Below are 15799 nucleotides of genomic sequence, written 5' to 3' on the forward strand. Positions count from 1 at the left end.
TCCCACCGCCGAAGCGTGTCTTGGCGAATAAAAAGGATATACAGTTTGTTTAATTGCACATATCCTTGTCCGAGTTTGTCGTTGCTCCGACACACCATTAATCTGGTCTGCGTTCTGATTTGTAATTTAGTTTTTCTTTTCCATCTCCTCTTCTTTACAGCACCAAGTCCTCAGCCTAACGATCCTGATTTACATGGAGAACTCTTAACCCGGCCAGCTGGAACCGTAAGTTGCGTTTTTCATCATACAAAACTAATGCAAAGCCTACTCACGAGGAAAACTGCTAGTTTCAACGAGCAAAAAGATACTAACGTAATTGAAACGAAGGAAAAAATTGGTATGTTGCACAAACAGCTAGGAAAACGGTGAACTTTGGCAACAGGAAGAGAAGAATTCCGTACAAACAGTTCGTGTGTTTTGTTTTTTGAAAATTGTTCTAATCAATCCACCCGGAATGCACGTCTTTTGATGGGGGTTTAAATTGGAAGAAGGCAAAAAAATCCTCTCATTTATTAACCGTTTCAAAACAGGCTCTCCACAAGCGCGGCGTCCTCCTCAGCTGCACACAATCGATTCGCGTGTGTGGTCATGTGGTTGTAAACCAACCCTCCCCTCCCTCTGGCCCCATCCGGCTTCATTTCGGGCTGTTTGTTTGTTTGTTTGCATTCTTTTTCTTCTTCCGCGATCGTACACATGCGTTACGGCGATTGAACGAAACAAAACAAAAAACGCGAACCCTCCTCGCGAACATGTAGTAACGCCTCGCGCAAATAATCTCCTCCGGGTTTTTTTTACGGGTGGGGGGTTGGGGGGTTGGTGTTCCGCCAAGACATTGCCGCCGCGTGTCTTGCGCAAATCGTACGTAAAGCACACACAAACACTGACGCAAACAACGGTGACGACGACGAAAGACGATGGCGACCTGCCGGGTTTTTATTGTACCGTTTTTCACGTTTTATTGTGCCTGGGTGGTTGTTTTTTTTTGTCTCACACACTTGCTCGATTCGCTCCGGTCACATTTACTTCCGGCAAGCGGTCACCGGTCGCTTATACAGTCCGGAACCGGAAGCCGGTGGCAAAAGACGACCTTCGAACCACCGTCGGGCGCGTTTTCGATCGATCTCCACAAAGCGATCATCGTGCGTCGGAAGGAACTTTGCTGCTGCTTCGGAAAGAACCATTCCGGCGACGTCGTACTTCCTTCGTCTTGGTTTTCCCCCCCCTCCACGATTTTATCTTCCATTTTTCCTCTCGCCATCTCGCGCTTATCCAACTTCCAGTCGCTTCGTTTTCTTTCCCGTTACTCGCGAAACGCCCCGACGGGACCCCGGGGGTATTTAACATTCTCCGTTGCGCGGTGCACAAACATGCAAACATGAACCCTCATCCTCCCTCTTCACCTTCCCCCCTCGCTCTGTCTTCTTATCGCAACGGAGAGAGAGAGGAAACACTGGCGATCGCTTCGCTCGCGCGCTCCCAACGCCTTCTTCGGGGAGGAGGAGGGATGATGATGATGATGAACGCTGGCTGGCGTTATGCTGTGTGCAATTTTAAGTCAGGCGCGAATTCGCGGTAAATGTGAGCGGATTTTCGTATCGCGCCGATCTCTCTACACAGCTTCATACAACGACGACGACGGCGACGGCAGCGACGGACAAGAACTTATCTCTTCCGGGGCAATAAATCTCCGTGCGCCATTTCCGTAACGTGAATCGGAGATGGTGAGGAACGAGGGTGAGGCTATGAGCCAAGGGATGAACACCCGGATGAGTGCGGGATTCCACTATTTGTCTTTACCATCAGTTTATCATCCCTCTCCCCAACACGGTCGGTCAGAGTCTGTTCGTCAGTTCGATGTTCTAGTCCGACGTCCAATACCGGAAGTGTTTCCCACAACCAACCCCCCCACCCCCTACAGGAGGCAAAAATGTGGGGAATTCGCTTTCCCATTTCCGGAACATCACCATCATCGCATCCTGTGTGCGTTGGTGTGGTCAGTATAGCATGTTTTCCTCCGTACGCTCTCGCAGTAAATAAATTGATGAGCCGCTTCTGTGGCTGCTGTTTGCCCATAAATGCCCGTTGTATTGATTTTCCCCCCACTCCCTCCTTCAACCTTCTTCTTTGCTCCCCTTTGGCCCAGGGGAAAAAGGACGAAATACCCATCAACACACTATTATCATTATCATCAGCGCGTTTAGAGTGTTTTGCGATTGGTTCCAGCGCGTTTGTTAACATATCGCCATTATTTTTCCTACCCCCCGACGCCCGACCTATCCGGGGTTTGGCTTATCGACATCCCCACCAGCCCCCTTTCGACAGTGGAAAACTCCCATTCAGGCTCCCCGTTTTTGACGCTGAAGGAAGGAAGTTGATTTAGCGTACCGGAAGGAAAAATGGACTATAAATAGTACTACTGCATGTGTATGTGTTCTGTCTCGGGGACAAAAGGAAGGAGGAATGGGAAACCATTTTCCCGGCTAAAAAAAAGGACATCGAAACGCGGTGAAAATTGAAACGCAAAATACATAAGCGCTGTGTTTAATCAGCGAACTGCGGTGGTCTCGGTGGGGGAAAGTTTTTGGAAACGCTTTTCCCTTTCCGTTCGGTGTGGCCACACCGCTCCTCCTTCTCCCTTACATCGATTGCCGGTTCAAAATCGATGAAAATCAGTCCGAAAATTCACGAGAACGGAAAAAAATACACACACACCGGAGCAGAAATAAAACCACTTGGGTCAGCTGCTGCATTTATGCAGATGCCGGTTATGCAGTTGCATTTTACGCCACTGTGAGAGGTCTGAAAAGGGGCACGATTGGCTTCGTGCAAATAGTGTTGCATTTATGCCGCTCGTCATGGGTATATGCATTGAGTTTCCCTTTTTTCCCCAGCTTTGGCTATTTATTTACCATTTCTTTCGCTGCACTTTGGTCCGCATCTTCATCAAGGTTTGGGGATGATATGTAATACCAGATTTTTTTTTTATTTTTATCCGTTAAACCGTGAATCCAAACGCTATCCGAAAAGTTCCACCTTTTCCACCTACTTCTCGGGGGAGGACTTCCATTTCCTGTATTTGGTCCCGTTTCCTTCCGCCGTCGCTTGTCCAGACGTGCGTTTGTTTGTGTCCATTTTTCTCTTCCACTCCCGCATTTCCCTTCATTTAATTTCCAATACCATCTGATGATCATTCGGACCGGAAAATATTTATAGATTTAGTAAGGGTAGGTAATATCCGGTGCTGTTGGGTTCATTTTTTTTTTGTACCCTCTCCCTGGATACAAGGATTGAAATGAGGGTGAAGAATGGCAAATTGGGTAGGAAATTGATTTTTGATCTCAGCACCGACGTGTCCGGCATGCTGTGACCACCTTTAGGTTCCCTATTTCTTACCCCCAACACTGTACGGCCATTCGCCGTTGGACCGATGCAATCCAACTTCTTTCTGTTTACTTTACATTAACGAAACCCAACAGTTGACTGCTCTCGGTCGTCGCTAAGCAGAGCATGACTTCCCGGGTGTCGCTTTTGGTGGAGCTTTCGAAAGGTAAAATGGCGAACACAGATTGAAAGAGTCAACGCAGCGACGGGAAATCTCAAATTATTTCCAACTCCAACAGTCGGTTCCGGAGACACAGAAAACAAAATGGGGACACCTCGGCGAAGAGAAGGAAAAGCACGCGCCACATCGCCTGGGGCTTCATTGGGTTGGGGGGGGTTTGCGGAACAGTTTGATTTTTTGTTTGGGATTTTTTGTGCATAACATGGAATGCATTAATTAGGAAGAGAAAAATCCAATTCTGGTCGGTCATTTTTTGTCTTCATCCTGAGACACACACACGTACGGATTGTATCAGTTGGAATGGTCAGTTTGGTTTGGTACCTCCAGGAACGTCCCGTGCGGTTCTGCCACGGTCCGAAAATTGAAATATTAACTTTTATTTGCCATTTCCGGTCGAGCGACAGGGAAAGGGAAAGAGAGAACTGATTTGAGCGGGGTTCGTCGTTGTCGTCGTCGTCGTGGTCGTTGGTCAGAAACCAGAAGCACACACACACACACACACACACACACACTCGACAACTGGCTGACCTCGAAGGACTCGAATGCGAAGGGAAAGGCACAACAACACACACTCCGTTAGACATCGTTTTCCGGTCCATTAATTGCCCGGTCCCGGGCCACCATCCTTTTGACCAACCCCCTTGACCCCCTTGATTGGTTCGTACGAAATTTCCAGGATTTAGTTAACCGACCTGAGATTTTAAACTGCCGGCCAGCCGTTTCCCTTTCCCCTCCCCGTTTCTTCCAACTCGGGTTAAAAAATCGCCGTTCGTTCGATTTATCTTCCATCCGGTGTGTGAAATTCCCCGGATGCGCCAGTCTCCCGCCGGGCGGAGGTTTTTCTTCTTCGGGACAGCGCGCACCACAGTCTGGTCATTAATTTTATTTCCCACCCCCCGCTTATCGCGGCCCGGACGTGCCGGAAATTCCCGGCGAAATCGTCCATTCCCCGGGGGAAGCGGGAAATTGTTTCCAATGTATGTTTTCGGCCGAATCGGCGCGCTCGAAAATTCCCTCTAGTACGTTTCCTTTTTTTTTCCTGCAATATAATTAAACTAAACGAAAAAAAAACACGCACGCACACTTACACATCAAACATTCCACGGGGCGGGCGGGGTGGTTTCTCCTGTTGAAGATGGTCGATTAACGAGCATCTTTTGCTCTGGCTTCTAGGAAGGAGGGAGGAACGAGGCGAAAAAAGGTAGATGTTTATAAACAACTGCCCAACGAGCTGTCAAACAGGAGTTCGGAGATTTTTTCGTGCTCACACTTTGCACCCTCGACCTTCGGCGGCGGTGGATGTTCGTTTTCGAAAGGCGAACAAATCGGTTGTATGCAAAGCAACCAATTTTTTCCCGAACTCCGTTTGTGGGAATTGATTAGGATGAATTTTCGCGACGGCATTCGCTGTGAAAACTCATCGATCAAATCGTCCTTCATCTCACCGTATGGGGTGAGTAAATCGATCAATCGGTGAACCTATTAACCGCGATATGATCGTGTTGGATTGATCGTTACAACGTCCGCCGTGGGGGGGGAGGTACATTTAAGTGCGTGCATCCCGGCGGGGCCAACTCACCCCGATTACGTGATCTCTCGTGGGTTGTGTGTGTGTGAGTAACGCCAAACCAATTCCAGCTGGTGGCCCGTTTCCCATAGAAACCGGAAAACCAGTAACGACGATGATGATGATGACGATGGTGGTGCGAGGGGGGCTTCGTTGGAGTGTGTCGATCGGTTTGTCATCAGGTAATCAGTGCGCACACACCGCGTCACGTCACCACGATAGAGAAGGGAATGCCACGGGAGACCGCGGAGGGGTGGTGTTACTTAATCGTGTTATATGAATTTTAAAATTTTGACCGACTTTCTTACCTTTCCTTTGCGCGGTCTTTCTTTCCCGGTCCGCGCCCACCTCCACCTTCTTCTGCTGCTCGCGGTGGTGAAGAAAAATTGCACCTTTCATTTTTGCCGTTTGTGTGGGCTCGATTGCGGTGCGGTGCGGTGTGGTGGGAGGAGGAGGGGGATGTAGGCAATCAAGTATGATCCACGCAACCACCAGGGCACGGGAGATTTGATCCAGCGGAACTCAGCCGAAGAAATGTGACGCAATTGGTTCTCTTTCTTTCTCTCCCCGCGGCCCGGTTTTGGATTGTAACGCCAACGCGATCAGGTTTTTGGGTGGGGAGTCAAAGAAGGTTGTAAGATGGTGATCGCTCCACGGTTCCGCGATATTTCCCTCCATTGCAACACACCGAGACGCCGCGCGGAAACGACCAGACCCTGCAGTGTCTTGTGCAGACCTCCGATCTCTCTCTCTTTTCTCGGGGGATGACGAGAGAAACAATACACTCCGCGCGACCCGACCGTTGTGACGCAACAACGTTTGGTTCAATGCGGCGCCGCCCTGGCAACACGGGAACCCACCGGCATCACCCCCGAACCCACCCCCCCACGCCAAGCAACGACGGCACGACACGATAATGGATACGATCTCGTTTTGTAAACAGACAACACTTTTCCCGTTTCTCACACCACGATTGGGGCCTTTTCGGGAGGGGGCTCACAGCTGGAGCCTGTGTGTTGGCCTTGCTCTCTTCCGCAGAGGGGAGAGGAGAAAGATCCCCAATGATCGGCATCGAGATGACAGCGGGAAAGAAATGTCAACTCTTAAACCCGAAGCTTTGGGGAGCGAAGCGATGAACGAAACGTTCACTCGACGGGGAATTAAGTAACATGCATTCCTACATAATAAGGAAATTTATTGAAATAACAATCATCATCCCCAATGTAGGTTCGTGCAAATGTCTGCGATCGTGTTCCGTTCTCCTTCCTCTTGTAAGGCTTTTACGCTTTGTTGAAGGCGGTATTTCGAGCGATCTTACTTTCGCCGTCGATCTTGGAATCCTCAGCATAAACTTTAGGGTTTAAATTGAAATCTCACATTCTCTCCACTTCGTGCCCCGACACCACAAGGTGCTCCACAATAGAGGGAGGGTCACGTTCGGTGGGACCCAAATTCGACACTGCTCTAATAAACCATTGTGCTTGGATCTCACGCCGTGTGTGCCACTTATCCGGGAAGACGAGTCGACTCGGCGAGAGACTCTCGGGTGACAATTTATTTCCATCCTGTCCCCCGAGCCCCCCGAACGGACGACAATCCGACATCGTCCAATGCGCCACAACCATTCGTCAACGTGTCAACGGGGTTGACACGCTGTAGGGATTTGGTTTCCCTGTTCGACATTTCAATACCCGATTAGAATTATTCATAGTAACACATACAGAAGGTAGGTAGGTTCTGTCGCGATGGCTCGCCACGATCGCTTCATCTTCCAGCGCGACAGAGAGTGAAACCTCGTAACGGTATAATACATCACGAAGTGCCCACTATATTCGCCCCGAGGACTAACGCTTCATCATAACGTTTGGCTGGCGTCGAATCACAGATTAGTCACATCGCGCAACAAGGCGGAAATGATTTTGCTGCAGTGCATCGGACTTGTGTGTTGTGTGTGAGTTTGCGATTTGGCGCTTTGGGAGCGTGTGGTAGTCATCAACCTAAGTCACTTACGTCATCATTTACTCACCCGAAAGGGTGGGGAATCCTAGCGAACGGAAACGCAAACATCACAGATGAGCGCTGCACGAATGCTAGATCGTATAAAATAATAAAATATGTTACACTACCTGAAGTTGAGTTTTAGGAAGGGCAATAGTAGAAGCTTGAATTTGTTTCCATAGTAAAAACAGCTGAAAGGGTTTTTATTCCATTTTCGTGATCGTCACACCTGCGAGGGTCCGTGCAAGTAATGTTAGGTCGTGCTGTCGAAGGAACTAGAGTCAATACTCCCCCAATTTGACATGATGTGTCAAAAGCGTAGCCATTTGCGCACTGGGCAATAACGTACACGACCACTCTCTGGCCACGACGGGACACATCGATCGTAAATTAGCATCATCAGAGTTCCGCCTGTAAAATGTTTCCCTTCGGCGTAGGCGAGCTCCCGTGTTCCAAAGATGATGTGCCCACCCCAGTGGCCGTTACGTCACGCGCTCGCCGTTCTCTCTGGGAACCGAAACACTTCACCGGGGATGTTCAAATCTTTTCATCTTGGAGTTGAATTTTTCCTCCTTTCCATTACATGACATTCAATTCGAAGGAAGTGAGAGATGTCTTGCTTTTTCTCAATCGTGCTTCCTTACCTGCCGGGTTTTTTTGCGGTGCCTCAAGATCAAAGTATGATTTCAAAAAAAAAAAAAATGGTCTCATCCCATCGGTGATAGGTTTTTTTTTCTGCTCGCTCCCCTCCCTTTTTGCACTTATGAACATCGCCCGGGCCCCAGAGCTAGAGATTAACGACGAAATATTATTATGCGTGGAACGCGGATGGGGAGGAAGTCTCACCGCCCGCTTCACCTTTTTTCTCCAGGTGTGGAAACGCGTCTAGGTTTAAAGTTTTTTTCCCCCCGCTTTCGTACCCCATCCCGCTGGGAAAGGGAAGCAAACCCGTGGACGGATGATCGAGCGCCCCGACTTAACGATATGCAAATGAGACGAGAATGAGAAGCGACGAGCAAACAGTTTTGAGGAAGTTCAACCCGAGCGCGGCCAAGATCGAGAAGATCAGATCCGACTGGATGCTGCGGGGCATGTAGATCGGTGTCTGTGTGTGTGTGAGTGTGCTGACCAGCATAACAACACGTTTTACGATTTATTTTCCTTCCCAGCCCCTCCCTCCCTCCCTCCATCCGATAGTGGAGCTCGGTGTGATCTCCTGTGTGAGATCGAGAACCGTGATGACAGCGATGAGAGGCTCGGGCCGTTGGAAAAGAAAGGGATTTTTGTTTTAATTAGTCTCCACCATCGTTCGCTAATCTTCTCTCCGTCTATCGATCAAAATTCCCTGCCTCCGAGTTGGCCTTCCGAAGGAAGCAACCTTTTTTTTGTTCTAAAAGCATTTCCTCCAAACGAGAGTCCATAAAAAGCACCAACTCATCGATAAAATATGCTCTTTCCCGATTCCAGCCAGAAGCAAAACGAAACCGAAATGGGCTGTCGAAAAATCAAAGCCACATACATCGAAAAAGAAAGGTTTATTCTAACACGCAAAACTGGTATTTGCTCTTCCTCCTCCCGAGCGATCATCGATGCGGCGGAAAGGATATGGCTCCCGGGCGGCGGGAAGCAAAAACAACATGTGGTCGAATGGAATCGATTTTGGGGTTTATAATATCAATTCAATCCGAACGCTGTCGGAGCAAGTTTATGCTTCCTCTTCGGGAATGCGCGCGCCTTTTTTTTTTGTTGCTCCTCCGTTCACCACTTCCTGATCGGTTCACATTCCAAACATTGGCGATCGTTTGCGCCTGGAAGAAGTAGTAAAGAGTTTTAAAAAAACACACTGCAGGAAAAAGAACCAATTCCCATCGTCCGGGGAACGATGGTCCAAACAATCCTCCGCCTTGCCTAAAAATTACTCTTGCACCTGAACGTACGCTTTTTTCGTCGATTTCGGGCAGGAAATTCTGTTTCGCTGTGCCCGTGCGTGGAATTGCAATTTTCATTTTCGTTTGAAGGTTATCTTTACCGAAACGGAAAACGCACCCTCGAGCGGCAGAGCCCCTTCGACGATGGATCGTCCAACGAAAGATACGCATCTCGGTGGAAGATTTATAAACTTGATCGCCGGGGTACGCAAGGGGGAGAATGGTGCGGGGGTTTTGTTTAACATTTTTGTAAATATTCATCCGCCGAGAACGTCTGCACGAGAGCTAGCCATAGGAGAGGATCCGGCTCCGCTCGGTGCGCCATCTAGTTAATGTATGTTGTGACGCAAAATAACCACCGTTACACCGGTCGGCGGTTTGCAAGCATGGCCGCCGCCTCACGATCCAGGTCCGAACTCCAATCCACTGCCCCGGCCGCTTGCGAGGAGGGATTATTATACGAGCACACGATCGTGGCCGGAGCCGGAGCAGCGCTTTGCGTGAGTTGTTCTGATGTGTTCCTCCGGTGTACTTATTTTAATGACTTCCTTTTCCCTTATTGCTTGCCCTTATGGGCGATCGATAGAGGTGATGGGGTGGGGGGAAGGCCACCGTGTCGAGTCCTTTCGATGTTAATTATTATTGAACCGTTCTTTTGAGCTCGGTGGAAAGCGGTTCCTCGCATAATGACGTCCTCTGCATCCCGAAAAGGGGAGCGTGAGTGAGAAACAGCTCGATCGATCGATCGATCGTTCATTATCGATTAATAACAGGGCTTTTGCAACCGAGGAGAGAAGGCAAGTAGTAGAATGTTTGAAATAAAGGTTCGATTTCTTCGTCTAAAGGAAAGTTCAACAACAATTGATGGTAATTTCTTTTATTTAACAAACTACTGAAGCCGAGAAATTAAAACACGCAAAGTAAGAAACATCCAAACAGAAGCACCGGAACAGAGAATTGAACCTTGCAGAAGATCTGTTACTTTATCAGACAGATCGTTTTCTTCCTTCGAGAAGGGAAAAGCGTAAGGAGAAAAAAATCGGAGCTCGCTCTCTACTCAGACTTCCACGAGAAGAAAAGGCAAAAGAAGCGATGGAACTACACACTGTGAACTTTATTTATAATATCATTTTAGTTTCCGTTTAAACCGGTTATGGATGTTTGCCGGCTTCTAGGCTGGCCGCCGAGGCTGTGTGTAGCGAGATTGTTGGATGGACCATGGTGTCCTTTCCCTCCCCATTCCTTCGATTAGCACGGTAGCCTGTTCTTGCCTTGGAAGAGACAGCAGGTACGGACCTCGGCGAAACATAAATGCTGAGGTCGGGGGTGGGAGAGGGGAGAGCGCTGATGTTTCCTCGGCTCTGGCGAGAAAAGAAGACCGATGATGGCCCATGGTGGCAGGGTTGTTCTCACATATCGCTTCCTGCCTTCTTCCTGGCTGTGGATGATGACGGTGATGATGGCGCAACGCCGCATCAGTGGGGGGGGGGGGGATCCTGTCGAGCAGTAATTCCGTAGCGCCAACGAGCGCTGGAAGCGAGTAAAAGCAACCGAAGGGAAAAAAACGAAATAACCGCACGCTCTAGCAGCAGCAACAGATTCCCGACGAAGGTACGAGGCAGGGATGACGGGGGGGGAGGCCTCTGGAGGAAAAGATAGTCGACTTGACGGGTTCTTCCCATTTCAGAGCTCGCCACTTATGTGCCGCAGGTTTCGCTCGATGCATAACAGGAAAGAACACACATACTTAATAGAGGCAACACAAAATTAACACAACGAATCGAGAGGGGGAGAGAGAGCCGTTTACGTTTAGCCTTCAAGGGGAGGGGAAGGGGGGAACCACAAGAGAAAAGCTCGACTTGTGGACGGAGGTTAACTTTTTTCGCTGGGTCGCCTCCTCGGGAGAAATATTGCCCCATCAAGCTGGAAAGAACGGACCATCAACTAACGGCTCGGACTTTATGTTTCGTTTCTTTTCATAGTGGGTCTATCTATCAAAGAATTTCGTGGTAGAGTGGAAGAGTCAAAGGAACAATTGCTTTCCTTCGTTCCGAAAAAGATTCTGCTAAACAACAAGAGAAGAGATTCACAAACATCCTCCCTCCACCAGCTCCACTGGCTGCGATCGTTGGTGATCGTACCGATGTGGCTGCGTACAGTCACCCTCGCGGATGACAGGCGCGTACTCCATCTGTCAAAACTCTCTCGACAGCGCACGCGGAAAAGGATACCTCTTGGCAAAGCCGGAACCGGAGAGCAATTTCGTTCCCTTTTGCCGGTATGGGAACGACCTTCTCACGGCGTGGTCGTCGTCATCGTGCCGCCCTGCAATGCGCGGACGAGGAGAAAGATGGCGGCCATGTGCGAATTGCTGCTTTGATCGTATTTTACCGGCCTCTTCCGCGCGGGCTGGGAAAAAAAGGAGAATGCTCGCACTCGCGATAGTTCGCGATAGCGCCTCGGGCGATCATCCCGGGGAAAAAGGTTCGAAATACGTTTCAGTATGTTCCACTCCTCCACTCCCCCGTCGGTGACTGGAAGGAGGGGACGGTTCCGCAAAAGAAAAGTAAGGAGAAGTTAAACCGGACACAAATAAAAGACCCACAGCCAGAGAGTCCTCACTCACATTCGGGAAGCAAGAATGGGGTGAACGCAGCACCTCCGTGTATCTCCTCTTGCCCACAAATCCCTTATTTTTTACGCCAATTTCCTCCCGACCGACGGAGCGTTGTGGGAAAAAAGGAAACTGTAGCATCAACCCCGACTCATGATGCCCGGCTTCGTAAGTTGAGGTTACAAAGGGAACCAGAAAGAGACGACAGCTCAGCAACTCGCGTTCGCGCTGCATGTGTGCATTCGACGGTTGTTGCCCTGCACATGCCCTCCACCCTCAAGAGGGAGATAAAGGCAGCATCCTCCTCACGACCTCCTCGGGTGAAAACGCAACGGGAGATGGGAAGAATTTTTGCAATGCGCACTCTCGCGTGTTCTTCCCTTACCTTCGTCGTCGTCGTCGTCGTTGGCGCGAACGTGTTTTCTTGGCAAGAAGCAGGAAGATCAACATTAATGCCACTTCCTGATCGAGACGGCGCGATTACGAGATGCACTCGCGGCGGGTGTTTTTCTTTTATTTTTTTTTCAAGTCGCGAGCGAGACGGGAAACCCCCGTCATGGTGGGGGAAAAAACGGAAGACGATCGTGATATTCCAACCGTCACTCGTCTCGTCTTGTTCTGGCGATGAAGTTCAGGGCAAGTGCAGTTTCGCATTATTCTGTGTGTGCAGTAAAAGTGAAGTGACTTAAGGGGAGGCTCAGAAGAAGAACTTCGCGCCTCGCGGAATCATGCCGCTCTCGGTCTTCCGATGACGTTGAACTTGCCACATTGCAAACGCACGCCGGCAAATGCTCGCTTATTAATAGATCTCCGCGGGAACGGACCGTGTGTTTTGGCTTCGGGGAGAATGATGTATGTTCCCTCGCATGCGTAAGGGAGAGGCCATCGACGCCTCCTCAGAAACCATTTCCGCCTTGGGCCGTTTGAGTTCTTCGCATGGAAACACATTACGCAGGACTATGCTAAAACACATTTCAGATTGTAACATGTTCGAACCATACACGCGCACCACTTTTCCCAAAATAATTTGTAAGTTGCGAGAAAGTGCAAAATCTTCGAGCTATTCCAGGCACAAACTCAACCCTAACCTCGAACTATTAACGTTTGACCCAAACAACCAGCGATCCCGTATTGAAATGAATTCTAAATGGTGTACGTGATGCGCGAATCGGTTGAATCCTAATCAATCCCATGTCGAACGACTGCTTCCTTCGCCTCGCAAACGAGATTCCGGACGCGAGACTACCTTATCGTCCGGGTCCGGGATTTGAATAACAAAACCGAGAACTCCTTGTGAAAGGTTCTCAAGTTGGGTAATCGATCGGCGAGGAAACCGAGCTCCTCTCGGTCAAGCACCAAAGGCACAGGTTCATGGTCTGTTCGTCCATAAATACCAGGATTTGAATTGCTGACTCCGTTCAGAAAGTGCAGACACCGCATAAGGCTTATAATCGATCAGGTGAAACTGCTGATTGTAACGACAATTCCCTTTTCCGCTTCGAACTTTCGTCGTCAAAACATTGCGACTCAATGGAGGGATGCGAAACGACACATTCCCAGCATCATTTCCCCGTGACGAAATATTCATCTCCCCTTCCCACACCACGCAATAACTGCCAAATAAGTAAACATAAACGATATGGACACACACGAATTCCTCGTTGGCGCTTTCGGCGGGGCACATACATACCCCCAAACTATGCGGCCAGGTTCCGGCCACACAAATGACCTCGGGCGGGGAAAAGATCGCAGCATCGATCATCATCCGTTCCATCGGCGGGTCGGTTTTTTTTTTTTGTTTTAGTTTCTTCTCCTTCCGCGTAGAAAGAGGCCAACAACTACGGTGTACGCTGTATTTCCTGTCCCTCCTCTCCATAATCGGTCTTTTGGACGATCTTTGTCATATGTTTTCCACCGGCATTTCTTTCCCCGCTGACGGAAAGAAGAGGGAGATCATACCGTCCGTCTGGCGGTGAAGTAACGTAACGTGTTGCTTTTTTACCTTCTCTCTTTTCTTTTTCGACATCATGCAAACGCCCAAAGGTCCCAAAAAGGGAGGAAACGGTTGTGATGTAGGACAACAAACGTGTACGTGTAAATATTTGTCCCTTCGGAAAAAGATATTGCCGAGGGAACGCGTGTGGAAAACGAGGGGGGGGCACGTGTGTGGGTGAGTGGGAGCGCGGACATTTGTGTTTTTTTTCTGTACATTGTTTAACCAAAGCACACACAAGAGTGAAGGAAAGGTCGGTAGGGCGTGAAAGGGAAAGAGAAAAGAGGAAATGGAAGGATGGAAGGACCACAATTTCGGAGCTGTCGCCTGAGAAGCTGAGCACATAAAAACCGAAACGGACCGCGATCATGTGTGTGATCGCGTGAGTGTTTTTCCGTCTTACCTTGCCGACATCTCGTGTCGTCGTGGCACCTTTTCTTTTGCCTCAAACCTCAGCAATGCCTCTTCGAGCTGCTTCCCGGAGGAAGCAAGAAAAAGCGAAACCCAAGAAAACCCGGGAATGTCCGAGAGGAGTGCTCTGGGATCGGATCGCGCGTTCTCCACCCGTTTGGGAATGACCTGCACTTGCTCCGCTTTCTGGCAACTCGTGCTCATGCGTGTGTGTGTGTGTATGTGTTTAAAAAGCAATGATGTGAAAAATAATTAACGGATGCGCGGGCCAGGTTGGAGTCGTACGTTGCTGCCGGCGGGTCGGGTCGACCTCACGGTTAAACCACGACTAAATCTTAAACATCCCTTGAGTCAGATGACGACGGTTGGGGGGGGACCGGTAAGGGGGTAGAAAAGCGGGCGGACCAGGGAGGAGAGTACACAGGAAATGGGTTGAACTCTCCGGGAAGACGAAAGGGCGGGTGCTGAAGGGGGTGGGGAAAGCACGTGAGGGGAGCGGTGAGAAAGGAACGCATCATCGCATCGTTCGGTCCCCGTGAACGGCGACCTCTTTTTCTCGGTCGTGTTTCGGTTCCCCCCCCCCCCCCCCCCCTCCTCTCCCTCCCCGGCCCGCGGTCTCCCGTTTATCTTCTTCTTGGCTTTTGTGTGTGTGCCCCCGGGGAGGAAGACGAGATTCCTCTTGGGCGACTGGACCAACGAAACCGACCCGGGGGAACGACGAACTGGGCCTGGGCTGGCAGGTGGCAAGGGACAGGAATCGAAGCGAACGAAAGAACGTGGAAGGAGAGAAACATATTTTTATACATATCATAAAAAAAAATCAATTTCCGCTGAAAACCTGAACTAGCGGATGTTATTTGAATACATTCTCCCGTTCGCTTCATCCTTCTCTCTCTGTCTCTTATACACATACTTTATTTCTTGATTTCTTCTCTCCTTGAGACACACTCGGATCGGTCCGTGATCCTATGGGAATCTTCTTGGGAGGATCTCTTCTTCTTCGTACTCGTCCGGACTTGCCTTCGACCACCGCTCTATCCATCCCAGGCCGGTCCGGGGCGAAAAACACTACTAATAGCACTGTTGATGCTGACCGCGAGAGGAGAGGGTGTTCTGCTGCTATGTCTTATGTCCCACCGCAATCTCTTTTCGCCACACCCCGCTTCCCTCCGAGAAGAAGGTGGATCCGGTGAAGGTGAAGGAAAGCGCACGGAAAACAAAGCCCGTCGAAGGTCCAACACTGGCAGCATCATCCAGAGGGAAAATAAAACCCAACTAGTCTCAACCTGATATAGAGTGTCGCCAAACGAAGAGGCACGACGGGAGCAAAACATTACGGAAATACCTCCGTACACAACACCGATCAGAACGGTGGAGGACGTGTATGTTGTCGATGAAGGTGTGCAATAGAATCAGCTCGGCATGTTCTTTGACTCTGAAGATAAGAATTGCGGTCCCCCTGGAGGACGAGGAGACCAGGCCAACGCAACGACTCGAGAAGATGAATGTTCGGCTTGCAGAGCTCTAGCCATCACTCAGAACTCCTAGACTCATCAAAGACTCCCGTTGAGCCGATCGTGCTTTGAACTCTTTGGGAACTTTGAAGTATGAAGTTCTCCGTCTTACTCTTTTCGTTGTATATCATGGACCTTTTTATTTATATACTGAAGAAGTTGTAAGCAAAACGAAATTGCAAAGAAATATGCTGCCCCACACCGATATGCTT

Source organism: Anopheles ziemanni, chromosome 2 (genome assembly GCF_943734765.1).
Source record: "Anopheles ziemanni chromosome 2, idAnoZiCoDA_A2_x.2, whole genome shotgun sequence".
Classification (NCBI taxonomy): domain Eukaryota; kingdom Metazoa; phylum Arthropoda; class Insecta; order Diptera; family Culicidae; genus Anopheles; species Anopheles ziemanni.